This window comes from Cygnus olor, chromosome 3 (genome assembly GCF_009769625.2).
Source record: "Cygnus olor isolate bCygOlo1 chromosome 3, bCygOlo1.pri.v2, whole genome shotgun sequence".
Lineage (NCBI taxonomy): Eukaryota > Metazoa > Chordata > Aves > Anseriformes > Anatidae > Cygnus > Cygnus olor.
Genome location: NC_049171.1, coordinates 114,534,404 through 114,551,914, shown reverse-complemented (window position 1 = coordinate 114,551,914; position 17,511 = coordinate 114,534,404). Strand labels below are relative to the sequence as shown.

General features: G+C 41.1%; 1 long non-coding RNA gene across 1 annotated transcript in view; it reads left to right on the top strand.

Moving 5' to 3' along the window:
- Positions 1 to 978: 978 nt before the first annotated feature.
- LOC121067787 overlaps positions 979 to 17,511 on the top strand; it is a 138,784-nt gene continuing 122,251 nt past the window's right edge. The window contains exons 1-2 of the long non-coding RNA XR_005818451.1: positions 979 to 1,423; positions 7,908 to 7,982. This is a non-coding gene — a long non-coding RNA (uncharacterized LOC121067787). The remainder of the gene's footprint in view (positions 1,424 to 7,907; positions 7,983 to 17,511) is intronic.

The following is a 17,511-nucleotide window of genomic DNA, read 5'->3' as shown; positions in this document are numbered from 1 at the left end:
TTTTATAAAGAACAAATGTTTAATCCTTCAGAGGAACCATGTGAAGTGAAATTGCATGTCAAAAGTAGCAAAGCAATACAGTGGTCAGTAAACTGCAAACCTTTCTTGTTCATCAAACAAAGAAAAGCAATGAAATGTTCTTAGAATTTTCTCTTTACTGAGTGAGGAATGAAAATAGCCCAAAATAATGCAGTGGGTGAACTGTGTACACTGGGCAATAAACTAAACTTCCTGTCTCTAGCAAAAGGCTTCTCTTTATAAAGTGCCAGCACTTTAAACTGCAAAACATTGGTATCCAATTCTCCTTTAGCTCTTTAATAATGTCTTCTAAGAAGTTTGTAGTTTAGTATTTAAAGTATTTTAAAAATGATTTTTATTTTTTTGAAGAAACATAAGCTGCTGATAGATGACGAGCATAAACAATACTATTGGGAGTCCTGGATTCCAAACTTTTTGGACAGAAATGACTGTGCACCTTTGATCTATCTCACAGATCCCCTGCACAACTGCACAGACAAAACAAATTTATAATTTTTACTCTTTCATGTGTTTTCGTGGGCTGATTACAGGCCTACGCAAACACTAGTATTCCATAGTTTGAGCTATATTGGCTTAGATGTTCTTTTTCCCTTTTCTGATCACAAAAATAATTCATATTCTTGTCAATCATGCAAAGATACATGCTTAGCTGTTAAAGGATACTAGTGTCTCCTAATGGGGGAAAAAAAGCCTCTCAGTCTCTTCCATCTGCTGATAAGGCTGCGAATCTACTGATAAGGCTGTGTCCTTTACTTGATGGTAGACCGAGCTTTTTCCTGAAGAAAATCAGGAGTATTCTCATTTTGGGATGTAGATCTGTATACTTATGGCTGTACATATAGTTTTCCCTCAAATTGTTACTCAGTTTTCTTGGAATGGGATGGGAGGCAGATGTACACTGCTGAAGACTGAGGTTAGTCTGTTCAAGTAATGAACAAGACGGTAAGTCCCTGATCTCCCAGTGGTGGTTTTGGAGGTCCCAACACCTCTTTCCTGTAGGCAGCACCAAATCTACCAATTTTTGTCACCACAGCAGCAACAGCTGGAAAGCAGTGCCAGTTGTGTGGAATCCAAGGGGCACTCTAGCTTTGCCCACAGGCCAAGGTTGGAGACACAAACTTCTCCACATGTGGAGTTTTGGTTTACCATCTTCAAGAAATGCATTGGGCTGAATTAAACCCTAAACTGGCAAAGAAAGAGTTGTCAGGAGCTGCTGGGGAGGGCAGTCAGTGGCGAGTGGCAGCACCTGGAGCTGCTGACATTTTAAGTAGGTACACCTGCAGGGGACTTCTCCCTGGAAAGTGCCTTCAGAGCTGCTCTTCTAAGAGAAGGTTTGGATTGAAGTTTAGGATCAAATTTGGTACTGAGAAGAGGCTTATGTTAGGTTAGTAATCTTGCAGTCTGATATTTTATTAAAAAACTGATTTTTTTTTTAAGATGTATTTATGTGGGGTTACCGCTGTTTCTATGTGCTGCTGGAGATGGAAAATTCTAGCATTTTTTCTGGCCCATGGAAGAAGTCAAAGCCATCTATGTGTTCAGTCTGGAGTTGTTGAGGAGTGGTTATTTCATGTATGTGTTGTGTTATGTCCTCCCCCTGTTGCGTAGGGCCTACAAATTGTAGGGTGGTGGGCCCTGGCTGGAGGGCTGAGTGGGGTAAGCCTGGAGCAGTGCTAATCATCAGGCTGAGAGCAGCTTGGGCTCTAAGCATAAGGAAGTGGTCTTTTGTGCCTTCTCCAAAACTTGGGTTGCTCACAGTACAGATGTTGGGCTTGGCCTGGCCTTCAGGAGCTAAGGTCTCCTTGGGTGGCTGGCTCCTTAGTGGGATCTGTGTTCTTCTGAGAGGAACTCTGTGGGCAGATTTATGAAGGCTCTGAAGACAGGCCGGTGAAATCAAAGTGTTGCTAGTGTGGTGTATGAAGTGACTCCAGGTAAACAGCCTTGATAGAAATGGCTTAAATGTTACTGGTCAAATTGGGGTCTTGCTGCAAAAAGATGCAACAGGTGAGAAGGGGTGCTGAATTCCTGTGCCCTCTAGGAAGGGAATTGTGTTCAGAAGCACATGCTGCTCTGCTGTGTTGTTTTTTCTTTTAACTTGGCATTTTCACTTCTTAGTAGTCATTCTACTCCCTTTGTGTTATTCCTCTGTAGCTGCCATGAGAAAGGAAGATTCTGGGCCTGTGAAGGACTTATAAAGGTGTTTAAAGAAGGGATTAGCATTGCTTTAAGGGAGGGACTGAAGAATGTGTTTTCCTTCTCATATTAGGGATTAAGGATGAGGGTAGCTGTTTAGTGGGAGCTGCTGCCCCTCCCAGAGGTAAGAACATGCAAATGTCTTACTTCCACTAGGGGCAGTGGGTGCTGCTGAGTTTGGGGATGATGGGAGTGTCCCCCAATCTGCTAATTCCCTCCTGCTAGCCTTGAGTTTGCTCTCCAGAGATGATGATGCCTGCCTGGGCCTTCCTGCTGCAGGCTGCTGGCCCTGCCCTTCAGGGCATGTGAGGCTTTGTGCATCTTGCAGGCCTGCCCCAGTTGCTTCCCTAGGTGTGGTACCTCTGATTCTTGCCGTGGCAATGCGAGGGCTCTGGGGTGCCGCCGGCTTCTCACCAGCTTGTGGGTTTGGGTGGTTCTTTTGTGCACCCTGCTCATCCTCTGGGTAGATGTACGGGGCTGTGGGTGTGCTTGTGGCGGGGGAAGGCCTAGGGGGCTGCCACAGTTGTTCATGGCCCTGTATCTGTTCAGCCCAGTGCTTTGACACTGTGAGGAGGGCACACACAGCTGCATGCTAAAGAGGGAACACTGCACTTCCCCATGCAACTGCGTTTCTTCAGACGCTATTTAAGGGACCTGATTTTTGACTTCCCATACACCCGTTTTACTAGGCTCTGCTGCGAGTTACTCCTTACTGACACAAGAGGCTAAGTTCAGTTTACAAGCTCTCAGTTTAACAGCAAAAAAAGGTCTATCCAGCAGTGTTCCTGCTCGACTGAAGTCTTCATGGGGATTCATGTGTTTGGCTCAGCAAGTCTTGACGTTAATCTGCTGTTGGAACATCTATGGGAAAGAACAGCCGAGTGACTGAGGAGTATAAGAAATCTTAGCTTGTCTGGCACAGAATAGCCTGCCACCATAAAGATGAAAACACAAGAGAGGAGGTAGGAGGAGTCCACTCAGCTGTTTCAGTTTTCATCAGGCAGTTCTGGGCTGGCTTCCTTTTGGTTATCAGGGAAAGCTAAGAAAAGTAAAACAGTGTTGCTACTCTCAGAAACTGTCCCTTGAAAAGAAGCTCTGACAACCAATCAACCTACGGGGCGATAGTGGAAGAAGTTAGTGTGCATTAATGATAAAGAGAGAGTGTTAATGTGGTTTCAAAGTGTTTCATATTTAGATGCGGCTCCAAGTTTGTTGTGCATAACAGGACAAATATAACTAAGGTGGGGCTGAGCCCAAGAGCTGGATTCCAGCCTGTTTTAGGAAGCCAAAATAAATGCTTAAACAAATACAACACTTAACATGGACTGTTGAGCTAATTATCTAGTTTCTGATGTTGCCTTTTAAAGGGAGGTGGTGGTGGGGAAGACTAAGTGTCCAGGAAGCACACTGCTGGGAATATTGTGGGCTTTACCCTGATCTTGCTCTTGCTGTGTAAACTACGTCTGACTCTTCTGAAGCTCAGGATGAGGGTTGCCTGGTCTTTCTCTCTGGAATGCATTAGGATAGCCTAGAACTTTTTACAAAAGTGAAGCACCAGAGGTTAGTGGGTGGGTGCTCAAGTGAGAATCTGGTTGTAAGGCTTCTCACAGCTAGTTGCTCTGCTGTGTGTCTTGGAGCAAGTCTCTGTGTCTCCGTTTCCCACTTTGTCCAGTGGCTGCCAGCTCTGAACTATTTGTTTGCCTTGTGGAACTGTCTGTGGGCATAATATCTTCAAATTCACTCTACACCTGTTTTATTCCTCCTTGTTATTTAGCTTATCTTCTTCCACCTATACATGTTCTACATTTGTATAATGAGCTCTGTCTCCATGTCCAGTCTTGGCATTCCTGCTTACATAGATTGTAAACTCAGGAGCAAATTGTCTACATTGGTTTGCTGACTGCCTTGTTTTATCTTATCCCTTGTGACAAATATTATTCTTAATAATAAGAAATGATTATTACCTCAAATAACACTCCCCCCCCAACTATGGTGTAATTTAATACTTTACTGTAGTTGATGACAGAACTTGTAGGTTCAAGATTTGCATCTTTTGAAGCTTTTATAATGTCTCATGCAGCAGGGCTCTGGTCTTCTTCAGAGTCTTAAGGTGCTACTGTTATACTACTAATAAAGTGGTTATAAAACAAAAGCATTTAAAGCTACTTTATTCTTGTTATGTTGCCTCAAAAAAAAAAATCCTTCTGTTTTCTCTGTCAGTAAAGCCTCACTGATGTGTGTTAAGCTCTGTAGAGACCCTTTAATTACAGCGCATCTGAATGGCTGTCACATTAGGAGTTAAAGATCTCTATTTCAAGGAAAGAAGCATTTTTGTTTTTAATATGAACGAGTATGCTTCAGCCTTTTTTACCAAATTCAAACTGCATGGAAGGGTATTTCATAATAGACTAGGAAGGCAATATAAAATTAAGTAAAGATGGGTCTGGTGCCTAAAAATATTTGGCAGAATTCCCTGGAAAGCCACATTTGAGCATTTTTAATATATATTACAAGGCAGACAAGAATAATTATCTTCTCTTGAAGTTCCCCAAGTGAGAGAAGTGTATTGTAATGCTCTTTGAAAGAAAATAATATAAGCTGCCAAATGATTATGTTGTGGAATTCTTCCCCACCCCCTGTCTTTCACCCATCTGATTGTACATTAGAGGAAGAATAGGGTACAAATGAAGCGGTTTTTCTTGTATTCCTTTTTAAAAGAAAAAGCTTGACACCTTTAAGAAGATGTGCCTGCCAATGTACAAGGTAGCCCTTGCTAAAAAAATTAAGGCAAGTATTTCTAAATGACTAAGCATAGTGCCATCAAAGACAAGGCACCTCTTTCTTTGAATTTGATGTTGTGGGTTCTTGGGAAGACTGAAGTAACACCATTCTGATTTTTTTTCTTCTACATGTGGCTCAAAACCAGAGAGATAAAAACATCCAGGATTAGTTTCTTTAACTGCTATTACAATGAATGGCATGTTCCTGGCAATGGGAGCCAGGACAAAACAGTATGAAGCATCAACTGATATTTTAAAGGGCTGCTGGTAAATACCTAACTCACTTTAAAATTGTCTTCATGAAAGTCCACATGGAGATGGATAAAGGGAAGGGCATATCATTAGATGAGAGAATTTCCATAAAACATTGACATCCTCAGTCTGTAGAAATACTTTGTTAGTGCTAAGTATCAGGGCTTTATTTTCTTTTGTGGTGCCTGTTAATAGGTAGCTGGAAGGAAGGACAACTGTGCCAGCATCTCCTCTGGAGCTTATCTTGCTCTTCATACTCCAATAGTGAAGAGTGTAAGGGTAGCCAGAATATACGAACCAAGACATGATTCTTGGAAACAGAATTAGTTGTGGACTTCACTGTCAGTTTCAGTATGTGTAGGATCAAATGCGTGGTGAATGAGGAAATCTCGTGTCCTGATAGTGAATCCCTAGAGGCAGAGAGAGGCACAGGCTCATGGAATCAACATGGGGATAGAAGGGTTGAGGGAGAGGCCAAATTCTCTGCTGTTACAGGCTGGACTTGGCATCCCTTGGATAAGAATTTCCTTCTGATTTACACAGCCAAGAGGGGTCCTTGAAGGGTCTTGAGAGTGCTGCAGATATGTGATCCTGCAAGTGAAGAAAAACCTAGGAATATATGGAGGGACAATGAGAGAGATTTTGGCAGCAAGATGTAAAGTAAAAAAATAAATAAAAAATAGGGTGGGAGGCAAAGCTGCAATGAGAATGCTGAGGCTGAGCAATCCTACCCTGGGAGTCTGTCTGAGTGGGGGGCTGCAAGCTGCTTTCTTAATTATTTTTTTCAGACCAGAGGATGTGAAATAAGACTCCTTTATTTCAAGGGGGAGGTGGGAAAACTGAAGGAGAATAGTGTTCACTTAATTCAGTAGACTCTTTTATATGAAATATACATGCATGTGGTTTGTGTATATCTATTTGAATGAAGATTGTTGAATTAATCAGGTGATCAGGACAGATTGTTCAGATCTCTCAGGAAACGTTGGTATGCAATTTTTTAAATAAGTGTCTTCATGCCTGGCCTGTTGCACAGAGATAGGGTACTTTGGAAACATCTGTAGAGTTAACTTTTAGAAGTGTTCTAATTTAAGCTGGATGGGGCCAGTAAAACTGTGGTTTCATTTTATGGCTAACAAATTGATCCTTGGAATACTTCTCTGCTGCATTCAAACATGGTGCTGCGACTGTAACTTTATCTCCCTCTGGCACTGACAACAATGTTCACAAAGCAGCGTGGAGTTCAGCATATCCCAATCGCCATCTATTTGTCCCCCTTTTTTGGGGAGGCTTTGCAATTGACATCAAGCTCAGCCTTGCAGCTGCAGTTCAGCATGTGCCACAGTTGTATTCTCTGCACATAGGGCCATATCATTGTTTTGTCTGGGATGTTGGCTTGTCATCCTTGGTTATAGGAGAGGGCTAACTATCCTTACACAAATTACTGTGATCCGTTGTATGGCATAAGAGGTACCGCAACTGTATGCTGCTAATTGCTTTTATGGACTCATCTCCCCAACCCTTCAGTGAATTGATTCCTGTAGGCTGCTGGTGCTGGGGAGGGTGAGGGGTAATGCTATGTGGTTGAGAGAAGGCTCAGTGGTGATGACAACTTTTTTTCCTTCTCTTCTGGTAGTGAATTGTATTGGAAGAGATCTGTAGATGTGTTGCAGTTCATAAGTGTTGTGCATATTTTAGAGAGGCCACAATGCAGTGCAGGAGAGTCTAGTTGCTCACGTGGTTCAGGAGCTCCACTGCCCTAGCAGTGCCACTCTGTCGGCTATTGTATGTTTTTCAAGTCCATTTTTTTAATGTGACAGATCAGAGCTTGAAAAACAGGACATCTTGGAACATGAACTAGATGAAAACAAGCTACAATGAAAGTGAAAAAAACATATCATTTTACTGCCGATTGAAAATTAGGACCAGATGAAGTCTCTGAGGCCCTGGGCATTTAATTTACTGGAGTTGGTCACTCCTCTGTGAAACCAGCCTCAGTCAACGTTCTCTGCACATACACAGTATCTTTGTTTGTTTGTATTTGACCTAATTTGTTGAGGAAAATAATGAGATGGATTGTTTTGGTTTTCTTGTTTGCGTAAACTTTACATACAAGTGATTTACTTTGCAAGCCACTATGATAGGGTGGCTGTAGCTTACATGGACAAGAAATTCTGTAGAACAAAGCTATCTGATGAAGTGCTGCTCTGGTTGTGGAGACGTGGAGTTCTAAATAAACAGGTTAATGCAGCTTGTCAAAGGTTTTTTGTTGTTGTTTTTTTCCCCTCCATTTGCATGCATATGAGTTCTATCAGTTGTAGCCAGAAAGAAAGGTTGCTTTGCAATCTAACCTACTTGTTCTGTTTCTGTGAAGCAAACACACCTTTTCCTAGGGACTACTTGTCTAAGACTTTCATAGTGTGTACTCTCTGGCTCGGCACCTTTTTAGTTTGTGGTCATGTGTGTATATACATGTCTTGGTTTATTTGGTTCTAAGTCTAGAAGACAGTAGGATTATAATGGACTTCACATACCTAAGTGTCATTGCCCTCTGAAAATGCAATTTTCTGTGATTTTTTTTTTAAGGCTGATAAATCAGTCCTACAGATACCAGATTTAACTTTTTTTTTTTTTTACTGTTTTCAGATCTGCTTCTACCTGGACAATTTGGCTTACAGTCTGAATCTAACTTCAGAGATTTTAATGGTGGTCACAAATCAGGTAACAAGAAAATCTCCCTCTGTATTTGCATTTGTTTGTTGTATTTTATATGGAATATGTTTTGAGGCAGATGTTTGGCAGTGGCCTTTTAGGGGAGTTAGGGTCTCAAGTAATTTTACAAACGCACCTCCAACAGCCTTCATGAGGAGTTTATGCACTTCACATGAGAGAGAGAAAAAAAAACACACCACCACACATGTAACCAGTAATAAAATGGAAGCCCACTGAGCTACACAGGAAATGGGATTTCCATTCCATGAGAAATATGGACTCATAAATAAGGATTCTCCTTCCAAATCGGTTCTTTTTAAAAACACTTGCCAAACAAGTTTCTGTAAAAAATGTTGATTCAGAAGTGCTGAAGCTTTTTATTTGGATAAAGCCATTTTTCTTTTAGAGCAAATTGTGACTTTACCTTTTATGTTGCATTGATTTATTGTGTAAATATCTAGAAATAGGAAGTCAGGAGGATAGTACTGAAATAAGAAGTTTAGGCTTTTTGATATTAAGCATTGTCCACCTGACTCCTCACGTGCCAAAAGAGTGAAATGTTCATTTCTGGTGAGAAATTTTGCTGAGATTTGATGTGTGCTAGAAGCAAAGTCCTTGCCCAATGTATAGTCACACTCTGGCCAGCTTGGTTGTAATGCCAAGCAGCACAGAGACCTGTGTCCCTTAAACCCTCATGCCTGGATATGCCATACTGGTATCCCCACTGGTCTAAATAGACATCTGGCTAGAAATATGTACCTGCAGCAGACTGGATGCATGGTTATGTGCTCTATATGGAGTTTGCCCTACATGCAGGCATGAAGGTGTTTTTGTGCTGAACCCCTCAGTACCAAGGGAAGCTGTATCTGTCCTCTGGAGTGACTGGAGAAGGAAGAAGGCCTCCAGACTGGAGGGGTGCAGGGAGCGTTTTCAGTCTTGCTGCAATGATTGTGTTCACAACTGTTCCTGCCGATACAGAGTGTGAACAAATTGCACTCGTAGGAGAAAATCAAGCCCAGAGTGCTTTTGTGTGCATAACACTTCTTTAATAGAAAAGCCTGAGAACTGTTTTCTTTTGAATATGTTCTGGGTAAGTTTAATGTGGTCCTTTGTAAAGAAAACAAAAGTCTGGAAACTCAAATCTCCAGGAGACTCTGCTCTATTAGATAATTTGAAAATCTTTAATGATCACACACATAGATCTGAGGGATCTCAGGCACGCAGCTGTAGTTTCAGAGCCCTGGCTGTATTTGCCATCTGTCTGTAAGCAAGCAGATCTTGGCTGGGTGTTCTGCTTCATATATCTGAGTGTTATTCGTTTTGCTCCTTGTTGCCTGCAGTCTGGGCTTTTCAAGAAGATTAATGGAACCTGAGAGAAATAACCCATTGCCCTTCTTAAGAAAGTGGTATAACATCGTGCCAGTTATTAACTCAGATCTAATTGGTGTTTTAGTGTTTGCAGTTTCTTAAATAGGTTGAAACTCCCATTCAGCCTAAAAATGCAGAGGTACTCTTCTGTTCAGTAGCATCAGAATTTCTTGTCTGTTTTAACCCCAAAGCTATGAAAACTTCTCACTGGTGAGAAGGCAGAATGAAAAACTGTATTGATATTCTGCTAGCTAATATGGTGCTCCTAGAATCCCATTAAACTGTCAGAAAAATAAGCGACTAATCACTGAGAATCTCTCCTTCGTCTCCTATTTGCCAGTGGGCTAAAGGAATGTATGTTGTTTTGGGTAATGGAAGAAGCCTTTGGTTTTCATTACAGCCTGTAAACATCTTGGGCTGAAAGCCTCAAGAGTGGTATCATGTCGTACCGCATGTTATGTACCCTGCTCAGCAAGTTTTGAAACAGATTTTTATGATGATTGTGTTTACAGTATTCAATGAAAACAGGGATGACTGGGCGATGGGATGCCAACCACTCCCTTCTCCTAAGCTGAAGAGTGTGGATGGAGGTTGGTGCTGAGATGTTTTTTTAAAGTACTGTGCTTAGCTTCTTAATTACCATAACATCAGTGGAAAGGCAGAATATTTCAAAAATCTTGTTGACATCAGTAGGTTTTAGTAAGGCCCTAGGTATTAGTATGGAACTAATAACTACTAAGAAGGGCTAATGCTGATGAACTGCTGGCTGAAAAATAAGGTAATCATTAAGGTATACAATTTTGTTTGATTTTGCAGATTTCAGGTCAATTTCATAGGGGAAATAGGTGTATAGGGGGCAACCTTCTGAACATGTGCTAGCACCTTCCTTCAAAAATTTTAAGTCACACACGTGTTACACTAAATTCTCAGTGGTGCAAGCCTGTATGTGAGCAGTGGGGACAATTGGTGGATTTGCTTCCAAATTGCACAGTTACTCTGAACAAATGCTGAAATGGATGTAGTGTTTGGTTCTCCCAAATGCAGCCTATGGTGCGTAGACCAAAGCCTGTTGGCGGATGTAGTGTGCTTTACATTCTGGAGACCAGACTACAGCTGATAATATACCTCTCTGGTTTTACTGGCCGAAGTGCATCAAATGTCTTTTTTATTGGTTCAAGTTGTCTTTTCTATTGGTTCACTGTGCTGGACAATGATAGATGTTTCCAGTTAGCTGGGAGACAATCAAGCTAACTCCTTTCCCTGTGGGTTTTAAAATCCTATTACAGTAATTCCTGAAAGCCATAATTGCTGGGGATTCATTGTGCAGACCCACAAGGTGTCTTCTCTGTACAGGGAATGTACACAACCAACGCTCAGGCCAGTTTATGCCAACAGTGAGCGAATCCATGGCAGAGCCCTGCATGTGGTGTTGCTTTCTGTGCCGGCGTGTGCACAGCTGGGGACATCCTATGCTTAGGGGTCCCTTTCTGCCAACCAGGGGAGAACTTTTCTGTCATTTGGACAGAAGTTAAGAAACAGAGGATGATTGGTACTTAAGTGATTCTTCCCCTTTCCATCCTGCCCGTATTTGTGGTTGATTTTAGCCTGTTTAAAAGCAATGCTTGGGCACTAAACTGAACCTCCAGCACCTACAGCTATGCAGGCTTTTATGGGTTTAAAGAGCTTTCAGGATTGTATTATCAACTTTGTCTGAGTAGTCAGAGGGTTCAAACTCAAGTGTGGTGACTGTCCACGGGTCAGTGTGAAATGAAGACAGATGTGGTCATAGTCCTTGCCTCAAGGTGTTCATACTTTGAAACTAGTAAAGGAGCAGGGTTGGGGAACTTGCATGAACCTAACACGGTGAGTCAGCAGCCTGGTTAGACTTAGACCTTGTATTTTCTGCCTCTTGGCTCCACTATCTTCACATCTGCCTATGCTGTTCTCCTGTCTCTAAAATCAGCAGAACTAATCTTTTAGACTGCCTTTTTAAAGCACGAAGACTACCTCTTTTTCTTACACTTCAGTAGTGAGTATTGATCAGGTTGTGAGTAGTGCTCATCTGCTGTGCTTTCCTGTGATTTTTGATGTCTGTACTTAGGACTCAGTTACCAGTTCTGTCTCCATCCTTGAATAAAGCTATTGGCAATGGTTAGCAGTTGTGAGCAGTTACAGTCCTGAACGTTATCCTGTAATTAGCGTGCGGTCCAAGGGTCAAAAAATTGTTCTGCTGCTCTTCTCTGCATAAATATATCATCCTTGCTTCCCACTGCTTCAGCATCTAGGGAGCAGGAGTAAAGTGTTGTTCCTTTCTCTGCTGGACAGGTACAAGAGCGGTAAATGGAGTTTTAGCCTTCTGCACCTGTAAAAATGTAGGCTCATCTTGGTAACCACCGTGTGTGACAGCAGTGACCACAAACTCTCAGGCAGCTCTGAGAGCAGAGATCTTGTACGCTTTGAGGAGGGAAAGGTGGTGGAGTGAAAAATGTGGATTAACTTTCTCTGCACCAGTCTTCCTGGGTGGCCTTGAACATATCACTTACATCTTTTCTGCCCCTCCTTTTCCTCCTTGTGCTTCAGTCTCCCACCTGTGAAATGAGGGTAGAAATTTCCTCTCTCCTTTCCTCCAGCTAAGTCATTCAGATGGTCGATCCTCCACAGCAGATGCTCTCTGCTACAGCACTGAAATCAATGAGGTTGACCTCATCAGTGTGTTCACGGGTTAAGTACTACACATAACGTAAATGTTTAGAAGCCAGTTTCTACAGTAGGCTTCTAGGATGGGATTTTCAGAGTTCCTGAAAATGATATCCATGTATTGGTGAGATTTACCAGATTAATCACTCATACCCTAGGACATTCAAGTTTAATATCAATATTCAGGTCCCCAAATCAGTGGCTTGATTCCCAGAAGTAGTCAATGCCCAGCAGCTTGCTGTGGATATGGTGGAGATGAATGTGGGGTGTTCAGCTCTTCCACGGTCGGGTTGAAGGTCTAGAGATTGGCTTGGGAACCTTGTTGCCTTGCTGTAGATGCTAGAGCTTTTTTTTGTGGGAGGGGAGGTGGGTAGTGGTGAGAGTTGCATGTGTTTTCCGAACTTGTTTTTTTCCCCTTAAACCACTGTTCCATTTCAAAATATAACTTGTTCACAAAGACAAAGTATGTGTACTAAGTGACTTGATTCATCAGTAGATTCTGGCAGTCCAGATGCATGCGGTGGTCTTGGTTACTGTCCAACAGAAAAAGTCACAAAGACCTGACAGTCTGCGTATGTATTTTCACACATAGCTTTTCTGGCATTTTGGTTAACTTAGCTGTATTTGCTCAGTGGAAATGTGGACTGAGCATTTGCAGGAGCAAGAGGGTGGTCCTAGCAGGTCAGAGTTCGGGTTACTGGTAGGGCAGGGTGGGGAAGTTTGGATTGCAGCTGCCTACACAAAATTTGACCTCAGATTAACCAGACAGCTTTAGTTTCCACTGGTGCTGTCCCAAAGACTCTATGAGCAAAAATAACCAAAATACAACAAAAGAAAATAGATTTTTGGAATTCATACAAAACAGGCAAGAGAGAACCTAAAATGAAGAATTCTTTTTCTTTGACTTCTACCTGCTGACGGCTGAAAGCAGATGTTGGGGACGGGCTAGTACCACAGCAGCATGCACATACGTCAGTGTTAAACAGGTTAGACAAGACCATGTACTGATGTTAATCAACAGGTCTCTGTTGAAGTCGTGCCAATTTACACCAGTTAAGGATATAATTCCTAATGTAATAATTTACAGCATTTTTCCCTTTAAAGTTTAAACCCCTCTTCCTTATCTCCTTTCTTAGAAGGAAGAGCTGTTCTTGATTAGATAATGGGTTCATAGGAATAGGGTATTTTTATTAAATATTAAGAATTCGACATTTAGGTTAATTTGAAAGTCTTGGCTTCATTTAGTCCCAACTGAAGCTGACAATGAAGAATATATGCTGTTCTTGCCAAATCCTGATATGGTAAGGCAGTAAAATGTTTTGCAAGTGGTGGTGAGTCTCCCTTCTTGGAAGTGATCTTACTGAGTATCTGTAATCAAGGACAGAGTTTCAGAAAAACTCAAATATGGCTTGAGTTTCAGACTCTGAGTATTGAGTGCAAGTCTTCTTTTGGGAAAACAATTATTTAATTCCAGAAATTTCTGGGTGCCAGGAACTCTCAAAAAAAAAAAAAAATCAATTTTTTGGTGTTGTTGGAAATGTTTCCATACATGCAAATTCTATATATCTGTGGGCAATTATAGTCTCTTTTAAAACATGAAGTGGAAGATGGCAATGGTGGTATTTCTTTTAAAGGACAAGGGAATTGTGCTACAGTCTCACTAATACCTTGGGATGAACTTAGCTGTGCTCTTTGAATATTTTGAAGGAGGTCTGATGAAAAAGCAGTTCTGTTTCATGCTTTCATATGTTTTGATTTGTTGAAAATGGTATTAAGAATGTTTTGCTGAAGAACTCCTTAACTTTCTGGCCTTATCAGAGGGAAGATGTGTCATGCATCTTATTAGACAATCCAAATGGTATGAGGATTGAGCCCAGCAAGCTCTAGCGTTTTGGATAAGGACTGGTGAAGCTTCCAAAACTCCCTTAGTGAAATTAGACATTGATCCCCCACACTGCATGCTTTAGCCCTACTAACTTCACATGGGGACTACTCTAAGAGCTTCAGATAGTATTTTGGAAAGATATACTGTTGATCTTGTACCATAGTACATCAGATCTGATCACTCCTATTAGCTTTGCTCTAAAAGCTAATTAGGCGTTGCTTAAACTTTTGCACCTTCCAAAATATATTGTTGAATTAAACTTGCTTTTTTTTGTATGTAGAGTTTTTACTGTTTGACAAGAAATGTAGTAAATTAAATCTTTCCTTAAAGTGTCATAAATGACTGGCACGGTGAGTGGTGCCATGGACTGAAGCTCTTTCTTCAACTTTGTGTAGATGTGCTTTTTTTGCAAAAGATATCTTCAGACTGCAGAAGCAATGAATGACAAGAAATGACCTATAAGGGTAGTCAGTACCTAGGACATGAAATATAATTGACATATAATCAAATCTGAGCTTAAGATGTTTAAAGATAAGTAAAACTTGGTGTTTTAACCATTCTCTAAATTTGGACATAAAGCTTCTATTTGATATCATTATTTTAAATGTTTATTGATGTTATTTTTTTTTAAAAAAGCTAACAGTTCTTTTTGCTCTATTTCCAAATAATTTCCCCCATCATTCACACCCCCTACCTTCCCGGTTAATCTTTGGTATGTGAAGAGTGCAGAGGGGAAACTAATCAAAAATAAAAGCTTAATGATAACTCTTAACTTTTTTTTTATTGGAACATCCTTTTGCATTGCTGTGGCTGCAGGCTTCTCCAAAGGTTCAAAGTTATCTTCAGTTGTCATCAAGGAGTGTAAGAGTGGAATAAGTGCACTGCTGGAAGAAATTTCAGGTGAGAGTTTCCCATTCCCACAAAGACAAAGTGAACTTTATGGTAACATCTTCCTCTGTATGGGTAAATCCGGGTCTGTGTGGTGAGAGGGACAGGTTAGGGCTGCGTCAGTTCCTTCTCTCGTTCCACAATACATGAAGTGGTCAATCCATACATATGTAATTAGAACAGCTTCAGCTCTTGTGGTGCTTGTTTCTATAGAAACACTTAGCATCCAAAATAGGATGAGTCACCAGTCCTGGATTGTTGGGGAGGTGGATCTTGGAGCAAGTGTTGAATGATTTCCCCAACTCCTACTGAATTACTGAAATACAGGTCTAGAAACAGACAGTTTGCACTCATTTCTGATCCCCTTTGAAGCCCATAGTATAGTTCCTTTATACTTCTTCAGCCAATGGTTAATACTGTTTGATATTCAGTCTTTTCTAATTCTGTGAAGTGACAAAAACAAACAAAACCCCTCTGGTTTATACCATTTAATACAAATATAAATTGGGGTTAATCATAAATAAAACCATTTTTCTCTTATGTCTCAATTATTTGTAAGTGGAAGAATTAGTTTCTGTTCAGCTTTCACCACCTTTATCTGTGATTAGGTGCAACCATTGTTTTAGGGGATGAAGGGGCAAGGGAGATGTCAATTTGCTATCTTACACATGGCAAAGAATTTATAAGGGTTCTTCTGGCAAGTTCCTACTCCTTAGATAAAGCTATGTCAGTGTGTGAAGATTTCTTTTGGGCTTCATATGTTAAGCAATGAAGGGAAGTAGTGTGTTTTGGCTGACATGTAGAAAAGTGTTAGTTCTTAGGGTAAAAAATTTAAGCAGTTTCTTCAGAAGTGTGCTATTCTCTATACTAAGAACTGTGCTGTTGAACGGTTAAGGTTTTTTTTGTATTGACTGAGACAAAGCTAGTAAAATGCTGGGTGGAAAATCCATGATCTGAATAAATTACTCATCCCTGCATCACAGTGTGATGACACAACCTTACAGAGCATCTTTAAACAAAGCAAATCATTTTGTTCTTTTCTCCCACATCGCTCTTTAATTCAGTAACATCTTCCTTCCCATGACTTGTTCCATTCTCTTCAGTGTGGCAATTTCAGCATGAACTTGCTTCCTTCAACAAGAGTAAAATGATTAAATCTGCTCCAATAAATTGCTTCAGTATGTTAGAAGTGAGCTCTTTCTCCTTACATCTTTCCCTCTCTGCTGTGTTTTGATGCACTTGCTGCAATGGCCCAAGCTCTGCAAAGCATCCCAGGACTGACCTGGGATGTGCACTTGATATTTTCCTGCACGCCTCTGAGCGTGCACTGGGGCTTCTTGCTGCATCCAGGCTTATGGCACTTTACTTTTGCCTTCTCTTTGTGTGATAGAAATGAGGTCTGAACATGAAACTTCCTGCGTGAGGGTCCAGGCCACAAGCCGTCCAGGTTAATTCAGAAACATAGGGTTGCAGAAGTTATCACAAACATCCAGAGGATGAGGTGTGAATTGTCTGTGTAGTCCTATACATGACCTTTTCCCATAGAACATGCTTTGTAGCACTAGGTAAATATCTGACAGCCTATATCGAGATTTAAATTACTTAAAAAAAAAAAAAAACCTAAATTTACTGCTTGTATGTATGTGTACAGAACATAAAGATTTAGAGAGACACAAACAGGATTAATTTAATAGTTTGCTTATTCTAGCTTCAGAAACAATAATGAATCATTCTTAATGCAGGTGCACCTAAATTTTTAGAAACTGGAGTTTTTAGTAGGACTTATTTCAGACAAACATAACCCCTCTGTAAGGGAAGAGTTAGTAGTAATTAATAGGCTTTTACTATTGTCTCCTCTGTCTTTGTTTGATGTGTTTGAATGTTGAATCATGATAAATTATGTGCAAGTGATAAATTATATAATGTTCCAGTACAGTGGGAATTAATTGTGGAACTGCCTTAATTTGCTCTTTTGTTTTTTTTGTCATAAAACACATTAAATCTGTTATGCGGATGGCTTTGTCAAATGGTATTTGTAAGAAAGGAGGATGGGGGGGACACCCCAGACAAACAGAGCCCTCCTCCCTTTGGACAGATGGTGAGGGTTGAACCTTCATGAATGTTATTGACCTAATTGGAATCACATTTGTGTATTGTTCTCAAACTATGCTAGGGAGGGGGCTGGCAGGGGCGGGGGAGAAGAGCTGTACTGCAGAAATGCAGTGCTGTGAAAATCCTCCAGAAGGTTAAGGGGGATTCCTGCACCTCCTGGGCCACTGGTGCTGCCCGCATGGCCTGCTGCTGACCCAGGGTCAGACGTGGGTAGACACCCCACAGCTGCATCACTTCTCCCTGCTCCTGGTGGAAATGTCCGCAGGGAGCGGATCGTCTCAAATGGTGCAGCTGAAGCCTGGGAAAGCATGCGCTGCTTCTGAGCAGTTTACAATACAGTAAATTAGAGACAGGTCTTGTAGTCACAATACCCATTAAATAAATCAGGACTAAGCTTTATTTTTTTTTGTGTGTAGTATTAGCTCAGTATAAGGGCTGTCCTGTTTTACTAGTTGGAATGGTGGGTGGGATAAAGAGCAACTTCTAGGGCAGGCTGGGGAGGTGATGCTCTAGGATGTTCTCTTGATTGCACATCTGGGTATGATATGGAAACGTGGTTTAATCCTACGTGCTGGCAAAAAAAAGTGG